This window comes from Marmota monax, unplaced genomic scaffold (assembly GCF_021218885.2).
Source record: "Marmota monax isolate L192 unplaced genomic scaffold, Marmota_monax_Labrador192_F-V1.1 WCK01_AAM20220418_F8-fsc00168, whole genome shotgun sequence".
Lineage (NCBI taxonomy): Eukaryota > Metazoa > Chordata > Mammalia > Rodentia > Sciuridae > Marmota > Marmota monax.
This window is the reverse complement of record NW_026692492.1, coordinates 157,422-171,706: the sequence shown is the minus strand read 5'-3', so window position 1 is coordinate 171,706 and position 14,285 is coordinate 157,422. Positions and strand designations below refer to the sequence as shown.

Sequence of the window (14,285 nt, the reverse complement as noted above, 5' to 3'; positions counted from 1 at the left end):
CGATGGGAAACATCTGTTTCATTATTAGTAAACATCTCCATTAATTCAAGAAACATTTTTGAGTGTTAGATAAATGAGACACGATACCTGTACGTGTAAGTGTGTAACTTGGTAGGTGATAAGAGGGAAATGTGGCCAACAATGCTGTAGTTTGCAGAAAATAGAGTACCCTCAATCTGCTTAACAGGAAAGGGCTAGGCGGAAGGAGGGACCGCGTTTTTGAACCCTTGCTGCCTGAGCCAAGTAAAGAATGAAGGTGGTCTCTTCCTCCTGTGCACCTGGCAGAGGACCTGCCATCCACGAATGCCGTATCAACACTGATTATTTTAGTGTACAAAAGGCTGAAGCTCGCCAAAATAGTCTTTGCAATTCTTCAACATGCCCGTGCCTGGGTCTCCCCATCTACATCCTAATCTGGTGGTAGCACTCAACTAGAGGGTGCAGAATCCTCACCCCCAGGGACAGACAACTTGGAGGTGTATTCCCCAAGTCTTGTACAGGGTCCCTGGTGGGACCGAGCTCTGGTGGCCCATGGCTGTTTCCCATTCACCAGCACATCAACTCGGAGCTCTTCTCTGTTCCTATATTTCTTCACGTCTGTCAAGGTCACCTCCTGAATGAACTACTTGCCCTCAAGTCTGTATTTCAAGACCTGCCCTGGGTTGGGGGCAAAACCCAACGGAGCCATCACTATCCATTTTTGTCATCCTTGGGGAATTGACACGTAGCATTAAAATGGGGTGGGGACAGCGGTACCGAATGTCCAGCATTATTGAAGTCTCAGGGTAGTTCTCTGAAACCAGAGGAACGTATTCTATCCTTCTCTTTCAGCAACTGCAACTCTTCCTCGTGCTGTGTAATTAATTTAGCAGAAATCTTAGGAGTAGACAGAGACTGAGATCTTAGAGACCCATGCTTCCGGGCACCTGATGCTCCACTGATCTGGAGCCACTACAAAGTCAACCGACAGAACAAAGCAGATTGTGCGTAGGAAGCAGGCGTGTGCCAACAGATTGGGTGTGGGGAGGTGCTTACCTGCACAGGTAGCAGGGAACACGTGCCTGAGGCAACCCAGTTGCTCACACGTTTCAAAAACGAAGCATCGAGGCAGCCAGCGCATTTCAGTAAATGTCACACTAAATGCCAAAACCCTGTTGATTGACTCGATGGCCCAGAAACCATAATTAAAGCATGACACTCGTCGTAACCTATTGGTTACAAATAGGGAAAACAAAGAGATGAGCTGCTGAAACCGTTTCTAACAATATTTGTTAGGATTCCAGAAACAAGATGGAACCTCAAAAGATTTTTTTTTTTCCCCATGTTTCTTGGCAACAACGTGGAACTATTTCCTAAGATAAAGGAATAGAGGATCACCTGTATCTGACTCGGCTCAGGTGTGCTCCGACGCTTCTACGGATTCTAGTGACTGGATTCTGCCTTTTCTTACTTGGTGGACCTGGCTCAGGTGTGACAGCTGTAAGGTGTGACAACCTTTGCAGATTGCCACTGGTCTCTCTCGGTGGCTGATCACTTCCGGGTGAGCAGGGAGTCACTTCCTGCACAGGCTGATGATGAAATGGTTGATTTTCAGAGTGTCATGTTCCTGCTGAGACCATTGTTGCTAAGAAAAACACCCTTCAGGAACCAAGAGATGTGATGTCCCGCCCTCCCTGCAGGACCCTTCCTTTGGGCCAGCCTTCCCATGGTGCCCACTGGGCTTGTCCAGGAACCCCTGATCGCCCGGTGGACTTCCCCTGACTTCTCTGCCTTCAAGGGCGCACCGCTCATCCTTTGCAATCTTGCAAGGACTTTCTTCAATCTTGCTCACAGACTGCATAGAGGGGACCTCTGGGCGTGGTTTTGAGTCCAGATCCGAAGCAAGTAAACAGCCACAGACGACTCCCAGCCCATAGAGGGTAGATGCTGCTGGAAAAAACTCTAGAAGTCTTTCTACACCCTCCAGAGCAGGGGCGACAGTGCTGACCTGTGCCCAAACTCTTGAGTTCTGCACCATGATGGCTAATGTCACCAACTTGACCAACCAGAGCCGGGTTCTCCTGCTTGAGGATTTACTTTTTGAAGGTACCCAGAATGAGGCCACTCACCAACCTTTCTTCCTTTTCTTTCCTTCCTCTTTCCCTCTCCTCCTCCTCCTCCTCCTCCTCTTCCTTCTCTCTCTCGCATACCATCTGGGTCTATCATCCACATCAAACAAGAGAGAGAAATCCAATGACTTTGGAAAACCCACTTTAAGGGAACCTTTGCATATGAAGCTCAAGGTGTTTGAGTCAGTGACTTCACTGCTGTGACCGAAAGACCCGGACAGAACAATCGCACCCAAGGAGACGTGGGTCTAGAGGCTCACGGTTTCAGGGGTCTCAGCCCACAGCCAGCAGGCTCCACTCCTCAGAGCTGGGGATGAGGCAGGACATCATGGCGGAAGAGTGTGGCAGAAGGAAGCGGCTCATATGATTATTAGAACTCAGCAAGAGACTCCACTCCCCAGATACGAAACACATACCCCAAAGCCACACCCCAATGCCCATCTCCTCCAGGCACAGCCCACCTGCATCCAGTTACCACTCAGCTAATCCCATCAGGCGACTAACTCACCCGTTAGGTTAAGGCTCTCATAATGCAGCCATTTCTCCTCTGAACCTTCTTGCGTTGTTCACACATGAACTTTTGGGGGGACACCTCACATCCAAACCTCAATACAAGGTCGTCAGAATCACCAACGGGACGTGATTTCTAATCACTCGTTCTTCTATTTGTTAAGGAGGTCCACTTTCATCTGTATTCTAAAACACATCCTGTTTGCGTGCATAAAATCAAATAGGTATAAAAGATCAACTTGCACTGTATTTGGGAAAAGATGATGTGCTATTTATAGTAGGAAGATCTCAGTACGATTCAAGGTCAGAAAGCCTCTTAAAAATATAAGTTGGATTGCATGTATGAGTGTGTGTGTGTGTGTGTGTGTGCATGTGCCTATTTTTGAAAGCAAACACACAAATAGAGCCAGGTTGTATAAAATATCCTCTCCGCCCCATCTCTTTCATGAAAGTCTGCTCTGATTAGCACTAGTGAGCTGGATGAATGCTTTTCTTGGACTTCCTACAGTCTGGTAGATTTCCCTCCTTAGAAACACCATCGTTATTTTATAAAAATAGCGCTAGGACTTGCTGCTTGTTATTTCGTGATTGCACGTGAGATATCTTTCCCTTATTTGATTTTTCTTTACATAATGAGCTGCCCGTGACATCTACCATAAACATGAAACCTAAGTCCGACTCAAATGAGATCATCCGTGCATTTCCCCCGTGTAAATGTTATGTCTATACGTTCACCAAAGAATAGCATCAAGTTCCATTCAAGAAGCAGACGTGGCCGGCCTGGTCGTCTGTAGGAGCTCCGTCATTTCCATGAAACCACGATTGGGCAGGTGGCTCCATGCCATGAAGTCATGAAGTCATGCTGTATGTCCACCTCCAAACACTAGCCAGTAAACAACCTCAGGAAGGTGAGGCGTGAGAAGACCTTCCGTCTGGAACTTGTTCTACCCTGTAAACTATTTCATCCAAACATTTATTTACCTGTGTTGTCTTTGAAACAGACGCACCAGATTAGCTGTAGGTGGGGGGGTCACGAGCAACTCTGGGCAGCGTCTTGTAAATCTCCCTGTCAATCAGTGTGGACAGACCCCAGGGGGAATGCACACGGGAGGCTGTCAGTATAGATGGAAATGGGTTTATGTTTTGAAGATATCTATTTGATCATATAATGCAATCACCCACAAGGATGGTTCCCAAATTCTGAGTGCTAACTTTCTCCATCTGTATGAGCATGGTCGACGCTCGATAGCTGAAGTACAACTGCTGTGAATCTTCTGTAAAATAGCCCTTCTTTGAAGCTGGTTATCAGCACCAGGCATGGTGATGCACACCTGCAACTTGTTCATTCCAATCAGCAGGGGACGGCACCTGTCCGACTGGTACCAGCGCCACGTGCAGCCCAAGTTCTGTCTGTCTCTCTCATCAAAACACAGCAAGTTTGCAGCTCATTCGTGTATTGTCTTCATGTGGTTTCAATCCAGAAATCGATTGCACAGAAAACACACTTGACGGGTGTCTGACCTGGGATGCGTCGGTTACTTGATCTTTTGTTAAAAAAATTTTTCAGTTCTGCCATTTTGAGATCTTTTCAGGACCATGCCTGAAGCTATTCTCCTGTAGACTTTATTCTGCAAAAAACCAAACGTATCTGAACAATTTTAAAATGGTTTCATTATACACCAAACTTCATCATATCATTTCCTTGGGATTCTCCAGTGACTCAATTCTCTGGCAGGAATTTCTGTGTGATACTGACCCAGGGACATGAGAATAGCCAAACCTACCCTCAGTCCAACCCGGTGGCTTGACTTCTAGACGATTCACACATTCTGTGTTTTGTGGAACCCCTGATCTGGCGGATGTAATACAGCACAGCGCCCCTCTCCCCTGTTCAAAGTGTTTGAGGGCGCTGTGCCGTCATCACACTCAGAGAAACTCTCAAACACGTCCGCATGCGTTAAGCCACCCGAGGAATGGGGGGACCTATGGGGTAGTCTCCTTTGTCTGCCAGCCCACTCTTACCCACCCCTTTTATTGCTGGGTCTCATATCTGTGTTGCCCAAAGGACCCAAGAATTGGGTGTAGATACCAGACACTCTAAGACTGGGACCCCTTAATCAAGGGGTTTCCTGTATCTAGAATCATTTTCCATCCCCTACTGAGCAAGAAAGCTGCAAAACCCAGTTCAAAAGCCACCTGACGCTGTCCACATTCATGTGGGAGTAGATCTCTGGGTATTGCACACCCCCAACACACACACGCACACAAGGAAAAGCTCTTCCATTACACTTATACCATGTATCTACGTGGACAGTTCTATTGGTTTTGTATCAGGCAAACTTCAGAGTGGAATTGATTGGATCATCAGGTGCAGACTACACAAATTGAAAGGAGAGGTAAAAGCTAATATGGTATTGACCTCTCTTATGAAATGTTTCTCACCATGAAATGAGGCCCACATACATCACTCTGAAATTTCACAGAGCTGTGGTGGTGTAATTCCAACACGCCACCTTCTATTGCAATGAATCAAACTTAATGAGATCAAGAAACCTACAGACTGTATTGCACTTTTTGTTCCTAAAAAAAATTTCAAAGCTATAAATAGACACTGCTGTTGGGGGCTCTTCTGGGGAATAATGAGGTAGGTCTTGCCAGCAAACTTGCAGGGCTCACAGGAGGATCCCCATAAAAAATATATACTTTCTCCATCTGTTGGAATCCCACAAACATTTTTGAGTCTTCCAGCATACATAGCTGCCTTGCTGTTAAAATTCCAAGAGCCGTTATGGAAGTTATGGAAGTCAGACTCTGGAAACGTGCGAAGCATTGGTGCATGGAGCCCCATTGCAGACGTTCAAAACCGGCAGAGGATGATGAGTTAGAAGGGCCTTCCGATTGCATCTATAGAGAATAAGGCAGGAGTGCTTCCCATACCGTAATGGGCAATATGGGTCCTGTCTTGGGTCCTGTGGTGTTCCTGGGGGTGATTCTGTGTTCCATACACAGAAAAGCGCTGAGTGCGTGTTCCATATAGCTCCTCTACACGCAGAAAACCACTGAGGGCACGCTCAGTGTTTCATTTGCCCTGAGGGAGATAGAACTAGTGGGTTATCTAAGATGTACACTTTCAAAAATAGACTGTAGGTCGGGAGTTGGTAAAAAAAAAAAAAAAGATTTTTTAAAAAAAGAAGAAAAACGTCTTACTAACATGACAAAGTAAAATACAGTCCCCTAACAGGTATGGTGTTAAAAGTGCATGGCAGATGATCAGGAAAAATGTCTCCAGAGCCTCACTGGAGAGCGATAACGAAAACAAGCCTCCATCCTTTGGATCAGAGCAGATGTTGCAAACCTCAGTTGCACGGAAAGGGAAGTACAATACAAATAGGGACGCAGCTGTTGGGGAAGAGCTGGACTGGTAGAGGGACCCGAGAGAGGAAATGTGTCCGAGGCTCTTTACTGGAATGACCGTGGGACTAGTGAATGGCACAGTTTGGAACTAAGTGTGCAGCACAGAAGACAGGGACTTATTTCTCTTTAACACTGCCCTGAGTCCGACCTCTTGTGTCAATGCAGAAATGTTCCAAGGGGAAATGACTGGACTGTGAGAGCCCTAACCTAACTGGTCTCTCTTTGTTTGAGTGGACTGACTAGTGGCTACTGTGGGTGTGGGCATGTCGGAGGAGGTGGGTCCCTGGGGGTGTGCCCTGGAAGGGATTATCTTCCCTGTGGTCCTTCCCCACTCCACCTCTGCTTCTGACCCCGCTATGAGCTGAGCAGATTTCCTCCACTGGCTCCTTCCGCCATGATTTGCTCCCTCACCTTGGGCCCCGAGCAGTGGAGTTGGCCATCTGTGAATGGAGACCTCTGAAACCATGAGTCCCAAATCATTTTTCCTCCATTAAAGTTGTTCCGGTTGGATATCTGGGTCTCAGCAACACCAAAGCGAACACAGACATATTCTCCCGACCCTGAGACACATCTCGGCCACCTCTCACAGCTTGTCAGACATTTCCAGTCATGGGGAAAAGTCTCTATTTCATGATTGTCATTTTCCAGTGTCAAAAAGTCATTCCAAAGTTTAGTTTCAGATTAGGGTCCAATGAAACTTCTGTTCGGATGACAACTCCTTATTTGCTCGCATCCCCATCAGCCCAACGGCCCTGAATTCCAGAATTCTCGTTTCCATGGGCCACTTTGGGAGTGTCACGAGGCCAGTCTCTTCCCTCTTCATCACAAGTGACAAGACAGGGTGCCCAGGGAGTCTTCTCATGAGTGCAGAGAACGTTGGGCACCACCGTCTGACTTCCCAGAACAATCTCATTGACCTGTTTGTTGGCCGAGAACCAGTTCTTGGCTCAAGGTTTGGAGAGAGATATCTAATTGCATTACATCAAATATTAGTTTTGAGAGAAAAGGGCTATTTGGGTTCATTTTTAAAATGTGATTCTCTTTCACATAATTAACTAGACCCAATTACTTCAGGATGAGTGTTCCAAAATCTCTTATTGTGCCACCTGGAATCATTTAAGCCCGCGGCGGGGTCGACGTATTAGGAGTTAATATCATAAAATAGTTCCACTACCCTGCTGCTAAGTAAACGTCTCTTTGAAATGGTTGAGTGTGACATAACACTGAGTCCTTTTGAATGAAAGCAAAAACGTCTGTTTGCCATGCAAAACAAATTAAGGCTTCTTCCAGCCCAAGGGAGGCTGTGAGGTGTGGCATTTCTTATCTCAGATTCGAACTCAAAGGTTCCTTCCCCTTATAGCTCTCAAAAGGCAAATCTCAGCCTCTCTGTGGCTTCTGTTGAAGTCCCTTGCCCTCAGCAATACCCAGGCCTGTCTCTCCCAATACCTTAAGGAACACTTTCCTGCATAGGATCCATGTCATCTCTCAGAGCCAGGATGTCATCTTGCATTTGCAAAACAAGGTTCAGCCTCTATAAGGAGGGCATTAGTGTTTACTGCACCATTGTGTCTGGGTCTTCTGCGTCAACAGACCTATACATGGGTCTCCAATCCCAGTGCAGGGACACTGAGCGTGACATTGCAGACATCTGATGGAAGAGAGAGATTTGGGGAGACTTTTCTTTCAGGGACCCTGAGATTTCAGCCAAGCACGCCTGCCGGAGTCTGTCTTAGGACACAGCTAGCCTGAGACATACCATGTGTCCCACCCGTTTTCGGGGATCCCTGAGGGGGTGGTTTTGTTTTGTTTCTTGATCTGACTTTGGAAATGTCCCAATCTGGGCAACTCCTCCCAATTTAGCCTCTGCGTTTCCAGAGCACTTTTATACACGCAAGGTTCCTGATCAATGCGTCCCTTTTAGCTGTCTCTTTGCTGCCACTCAATCATCCAATGGTCTTTTAATAGAATGACATGCATATGTCCCAGTTGGAGGTCTTCCCGGGGGTCAGAGATGGCGTCACCCATGAGGATGGTCACGGGGGTCTTATTCCACTGTCTTTTCCATTCCCTTCCCCCTACCCCTCCCATTCAATCCAGTGAACCTCCACTCCTCCCTCTGCCTATTGTGTGTGAGCACCCACGTATCAGGGATACCATTTGGCCTTTGGTTTTTTGGGGATTGGCTTATTTTGCTTAGCATGAGAGTCTCTAGTCCCACCCATTTACGGGCAAATGCCATCATTTTATTCTTCTTTAAGGCTGAGTAATATTCCATTGTGTATATATACCACATTTTTTTTTATCCATTCATCTATTGAAGGACACCTAGGCTGGTTCCATAGCTTAGCTATTGTGACTTGAGCTGCTATAAACATTGATATGGCCACGTCACTGTGGTATGCTGGTTTTAAGTCCTTTGGGTATAAACCAAGGAGGGGGATAACTGGGTCTAATGGGGGTTCCATTTCTAAGGAATCTCCACGTTGCTACTAAGTGGTTTTCAGAAGAGCTGTTTTTAAAGTACTGATGGCTTGCCCCAGAACTTTCTGTTGCCCACTGTACTGAGTCAGTCAAATGCCACTCCTAACACATATTCACTAGGTTTTCCTTTTTCCTTTTTTTTAAAATGATTTTTCTTCCTTTCCACGTTATTTCATTGCAGTTTATGAGTTTTCACTTTGCAGTTTTTCTTTGTTCCAAGAGATCCTCTCACCTTCCACTTAAGTCGTACTTGATCGTACAGTTGTACTTGATTGATTCTTCCACTTACATTGCAACTTCAAAGATAGAATCCGTAAGCTACTCTGACCTTGGCATCAGTCACCTGACAACGTGAGCAGAAGATTTTCCCTGTTGATTTTTCCGTTATACTTGGAACCCAATTTGAAACCTTCTTCTCCAAAAATCATCACAAAAATCAATGATTGTTTCTCCTGGTGGGATAAAATGTGAAACAAAATTGTAGTTGGGAGATACTCAGCTGAACCTCTATTTAGTGAATATCGTGTAGAGACTGTGTTGTCAAACTATACCAAAAAGCACTGACTAATAATAGCTTTTGCTGTTTACTTTTCTCAGAGATAATATAAAGCCCGGGAAAGCCATTGCCATATTACTTTAATGCCATAAACTCTATCTTCTTCTATTTATTTGAATGCAGTCAACAGAACCAGAACTGACGGTAGCAATTCCTAGCTGAGATCTAAATCTTTTGCTGGTTCTAAAGTCAATACGGTCTCCCTGCTATGAAGGAATCAGGCAGGATGCTTTCTTTGTAAAGGGCCATACACTAAGTATATGAGGTTTTGTGAGCTAGACAATTTGGGTTTTAACTACTCGACTTTGCTCTTATGGGAAGAAAGAGGCCAGAAATTTGTAATATGTACACACGGAGGTGTGACTGTGTTTCAATGAAGCTTTATTTTTGAAGGCAGGTAGTGAGTCCTGTTTGGCCACAGGGACACAGATTTCTGTTTCCTGATTGTACCATCATTCCTCTTTAAAATAGTAAATATTTTCCCTTCTCATGTACACAAATTTTCCACTATTATATGATTTTTTTTTTGTACCGGGATTGACCACTGAGCCCCATCCCCAGCCCTGTTTTGTATTTTATTTAGAGACAGGGTCTCACTGAGTTGCTTACAGCCTCGCTTTGGCTGAGGCTGGCTTTGAACTCGCGATCCTCCTGCCTCAGCCTCCCAAGGTGCTGGGAGGACAGGCGTGTGCCACCGCACCTGGCGTGGCTTTTTGGTCACACTGTTCCTCGTGTGCCCAACCAGAAAACCACCTTCCAAGCTTCTGCTGTGAGCTCATTGCAAGGTTAGCCTGGTCCCTGTAGAAAGTCCTGATCCATTTCATTAGTGCCCATTACACAGACTGCATTGCCTTCAGACACAACCCTGGAGAGATCAGAGGGCTTCGGAACTCAGGAAGATGTGTGTTTATTGCAAGTACAGGGTAAGCTCATCCTGCCCAAAAGTCAGAGTAATGACACCTGGCTCCTGTTTGAGCAAAGATACAAATAAAATCTGTGTAAATTCATATAATTCAGGGCAGACTGCTCATGGGCCATATGCCAGTGTTTGCAGGTTCCGAATTGTGAGGCAGGATTGACATTTTTGCAACAAGTTTAAACTTCCTCTATGAGAAAAAACTCAAGACGCTGAAAAGGTTGCACTTGAACTTTTCGTCTGTATGTCAACAATCTCTTCTCCAGTGGGAGGGAAGTGTTCTGGTAGATGGAGGTGATACTGCAGAATCCTACCGTTAAACATGAGGGAACTTACCATTCGAATAGATATGCAGGGCTGGGGCTGGGGCTCAGTGGTCGAGCATTGCCTAGCACATAAAATAAATAAGTAAATAAAATGACGTTATTGAAAGTAGATTTGTAATCAGTAAGTCAGGAGGAGATAAAAACACTGACCCTTTGTGCCCCTACATGGAGTAACTTGACAGGTTGTATTTATTGTCCTTCAGTGGGTTGTACTGATTGGTATCGAATCCTGTTAGGCTCTTTTAACTTATTCCTGTGCACTTTTTCATCTATCGGCAAAGAACCTAGTGTTCTCTGGGGCACGCTGATTCCCTCCTGTAGAAACGACGGAAGCAGTGATAAATCTGATCCCTTCTACTGGGCGAGTTCTCAAGTGCTAGATATTAATCTGAGTCTGTCCGTGAGTTATCTTATTTGATCTTGTCTTGATGAATATGGGCTTGGTAGTGCACTTATCCAAATTTACACAGGAAAAAAAAAAACAGTGGTGGTAAATTTTTTCTGAAGGACACTGATTTGGGTCAAGGCTTTGAGTCAACACAGTTTGACTTCTTCAACCCCGAGCTGTACAACTTTATAACAAAGTCAAGGAGATCTGGGACTCTGAGCAGTGGAACTTGAGTGTCTCCGTCTGCGTTCTGTTGCTGCAATTGAATACCACAGACTAGGAATCTTTTAAAGAATAAAGGTTCATTTAACTCTTGCTTCTGGAGGCTGTATGTCCAACAGCACGGCGCACTCATCTGATGAGAGCCTTCTAGCCGCAGCATAACATGGCAGAGGGCGGCAGGTGCTGAGTGTGCCAGAGAGAGCTTCCTTTGGTAATCCATTAATCCATTAAATCTTGAATCAATTAATTCTTTCATGAGGATTGAAGCTTCAGGACTCAATCACCTCCTGAAGATCATCTCTCAAAATACCTTTGACATGAATTTAGGGCTTAAGTTTCTAGCACATCATTTAGGGGGAAGGACCGTGGTAGCCATTGGGCAGGAAGGAGAGACAGGGAATGCTCAGAAAGAAGCGAGGGTATTTATGTGGATTAGAGGTGATGATGCACCATGATCTAAAGAGTCTGGGATATGATTGGCTCAACCTCTAAAACAGAGATTCTACGGTGGCAAGGCGTGAGCACATTTTAAAGTATTGGTCAATGCATTTCCACCAAAAGTTGATGAAGATGAAACTGAACAGCCATAAATAATAATCATCTCTTCCAATAAATTAATGTGCTTGGGTAGTATTTTAGTTAGTTTTGTCTCACTGTGAGCAAACATCCTGACAAGGACATCTTCAAGAAGGAAGAGTTTATTTTAGCTCACGGTTTCAGAGCTTCAGTCCCTGGTGGCCAACTCCATGGCTCTGGCCCAAGGGGAGCAGAACAAAATGGCGGCAGGGCCTGGAGGAGGAGAGCAGCTCAGGACAGGGCCCCAGGGGGCAGAGAGAGCTCTGCTCACCAGGGACAGGAGAGAGACCCCAAAGGCACAGCCCAGGGACCCCCCTCCTCCAGCCACACCCCACCTGCTGCAGTCACCACCCAGTGAGTCCATCCAAGTGGATTAATCCACTGATTAGGTTACAACTTTCTTAATCGGATCATTTCAGTTCTGAAAATTCTTGCCCTGTCTCACACACAAATTTTTAGGGGATGCCACATATCCAAACCATAACAGGCAGAATGATTTTAATGTCCGACGTTGTTGTTGTGTGGAATTTGGGCAGAAGCTGGTGACTTCCCGTTAAAAATATACTGATTCACCTCTGGTAGCTCAGCACTTCTCACAGTGAGATAATAAACTGAGAGTTAAGAGAAGTGAGTGTGTACCAGCCAGGGATAAATTCTTGTCAGAAATTCTAAGCATGGTCACTAAATTCTTTATCCAGTTTAATGGTCCTTGCCTATTAAGTCACTGTCACCAGAGACAGTGCACTTGTTGGGTTTACCAAGGCTCTGTTTCGGCCACTGCATTGGGGGGAAGCCAGTTGAAGTAAAAGCAGTCTTTTCAGAGTCTAAACTTGGTGAGAAGCACATTCTTACAGCAGACTCAATGGCTTCTGACTTTGTCGGTTCAGTAGAGTCTTGGACTCTACGAGTCTTGGTTCCCGGGTAAGCAGGGCACCCCCCCACCACCTCGGACCTTGTGACCTAAAGATATTTGAGAAAATGGGTGGAAGCCACGTGCCTGTGTTTTCCTTTTCAAGCAAAAGCTCAGGCTTAATGGATGCACTTGAACCCTCCCAGGTCCCCGAATCTCATCATAAGTGATGTCTTGAATCCCATCTCTGTTTGAACTCTTGGGTCTCCAGGTGTTATGGTTCAGATGAGCGACATTGGCTCACGTGTGAGAAAATGCAGGAATGTTTAGAGCTGAAATGATTGAGTTACGACAGCCTTAACCCAATCAGTGCGTAATCCACTGATAGAGACTAACATGTTGGCAAGTATAGGAAGGTGGGGTGTGGCTGGAGGAGGGGGTACTGGGCTGTGCCTTTGGGGTCTCTCTCCTGTCCCTGGTGAGCAGAGCTCTCTCTGCTCCCTGGTGCCCTGTCCTGAGCTGCTCTCCTCCTCCAGGCCCTGCCGCCATTTTGTTCTGCTCCCCTTGGGCCAGAGCCATGGAGTCGGCCACCAGGGACTGAACCTCGGACACCAGGAGCCCCAGATCAACTTCTCCTCCTCTAAATGCTCATGTGGGAGACCATGCAGGAACATTCAGAGGTGAAATGACTGGGTTTCGAGAGGTGTAGACTAATAGTGGATTAATCCACTTGGATGGACTCACTGGGTGGTGACTGCAGCAGGTGGGGTGTGGCTGGAGGAGGGGGTCCCTGGGCTGTGCCTTTGGGGTCTCTGTCCTGTCCCTGGTGAGCAGAGCTCTCTCTGCCCCCTGGTGCCCTGTCCTGAGCTGCTCTCCTCCTCCAGGCCCTGCCGCCATTTTGTTCTGCTCCCCTTGGGCCAGAGCCATGGAGTCAGCCGACCATGGACTGAACCCCTAAAACCACGAGTCAAAATAAAGTTTTCTTCCTCTAAGATTTTCTTGTCAGATCTTTTGGTCACAGCAACACAAAAATCTGACCCAAACATCAGGATTGGTTACTTTACCACAGTGACTCATTTACTAAGTTGTTTATTTTGCTTTATGTTTTTATCTGAAATAAAAGGAAAAAAAAATGTGGTTGGAAGGCCCTAGCTTTAATCAACCCAGACATTTTCACTGATTAAAGATACTTGTAATACCAGAAAGACAAACTATCTTTTTGGTTCTGCAGTTCTTCTGTTAGTTCAAGGTAACATCCTCTTCAATATCCCCTTTGGGACTCCTGAGAAAATTGTAGGCATTATGCTTGACACTCAAAAATTATAAAGTAAAACAAAAAAACAAAATGGAACTTCTTTTTCTCATACAGTAGAGCCCATATAATATCGTCCATATGAAAACAGATAAAATGCAAAATGATAATTACTTAGTGCAGGCATCTTTAAGGTAAAGAGAAGGCAGGTGTGTGCGCACATAATCTTAGAGAGCTTATTATAAGAGATGATTTTAAATATAAAAGACGTAAATATGTCTATGTTTGGAAATATAAGCCTATATATAAAAGATCTAAATATAAATCTACATTTAAATTGCATTTAAATATAAAAGATTTAAATATAAGTCTATATAAGTCTATGTTTAAATCTTATTTAAATATAAAAGACTTGTTTAAATAAGGCTATCTTTAAGTCTTTTATACTTAAATAAAGTTAAAGTATAAATGAAGATTTTAAGTATAAAAATTCAGGCAAGGAAATGGGTGTTAGCATGCTAGGGAGTGTATCCCTCACAACCCACGGGAATCTGTTGAAGGCTGGAGACTTGGGCTAAAGTTGTACAAAACTAGCGACCTTTTGGCTCACTCCCTTTTCTGCTTATGATTTTAGATCTCTTGACGTTTGTTCATGGTTTTGAATCATGGCCACAGGCCCTTATGCT

At 45.2% G+C, this 14,285-nt stretch overlaps 1 long non-coding RNA gene across 2 annotated transcripts in view; it reads left to right on the top strand.

Moving 5' to 3' along the window:
• LOC124092057 (uncharacterized) overlaps window positions 1–14,285 on the top strand; it is a 317,813-nt gene that overhangs the window by 190,122 nt on the left and 113,406 nt on the right. The gene's annotated exons all lie outside the window — the stretch shown is intronic.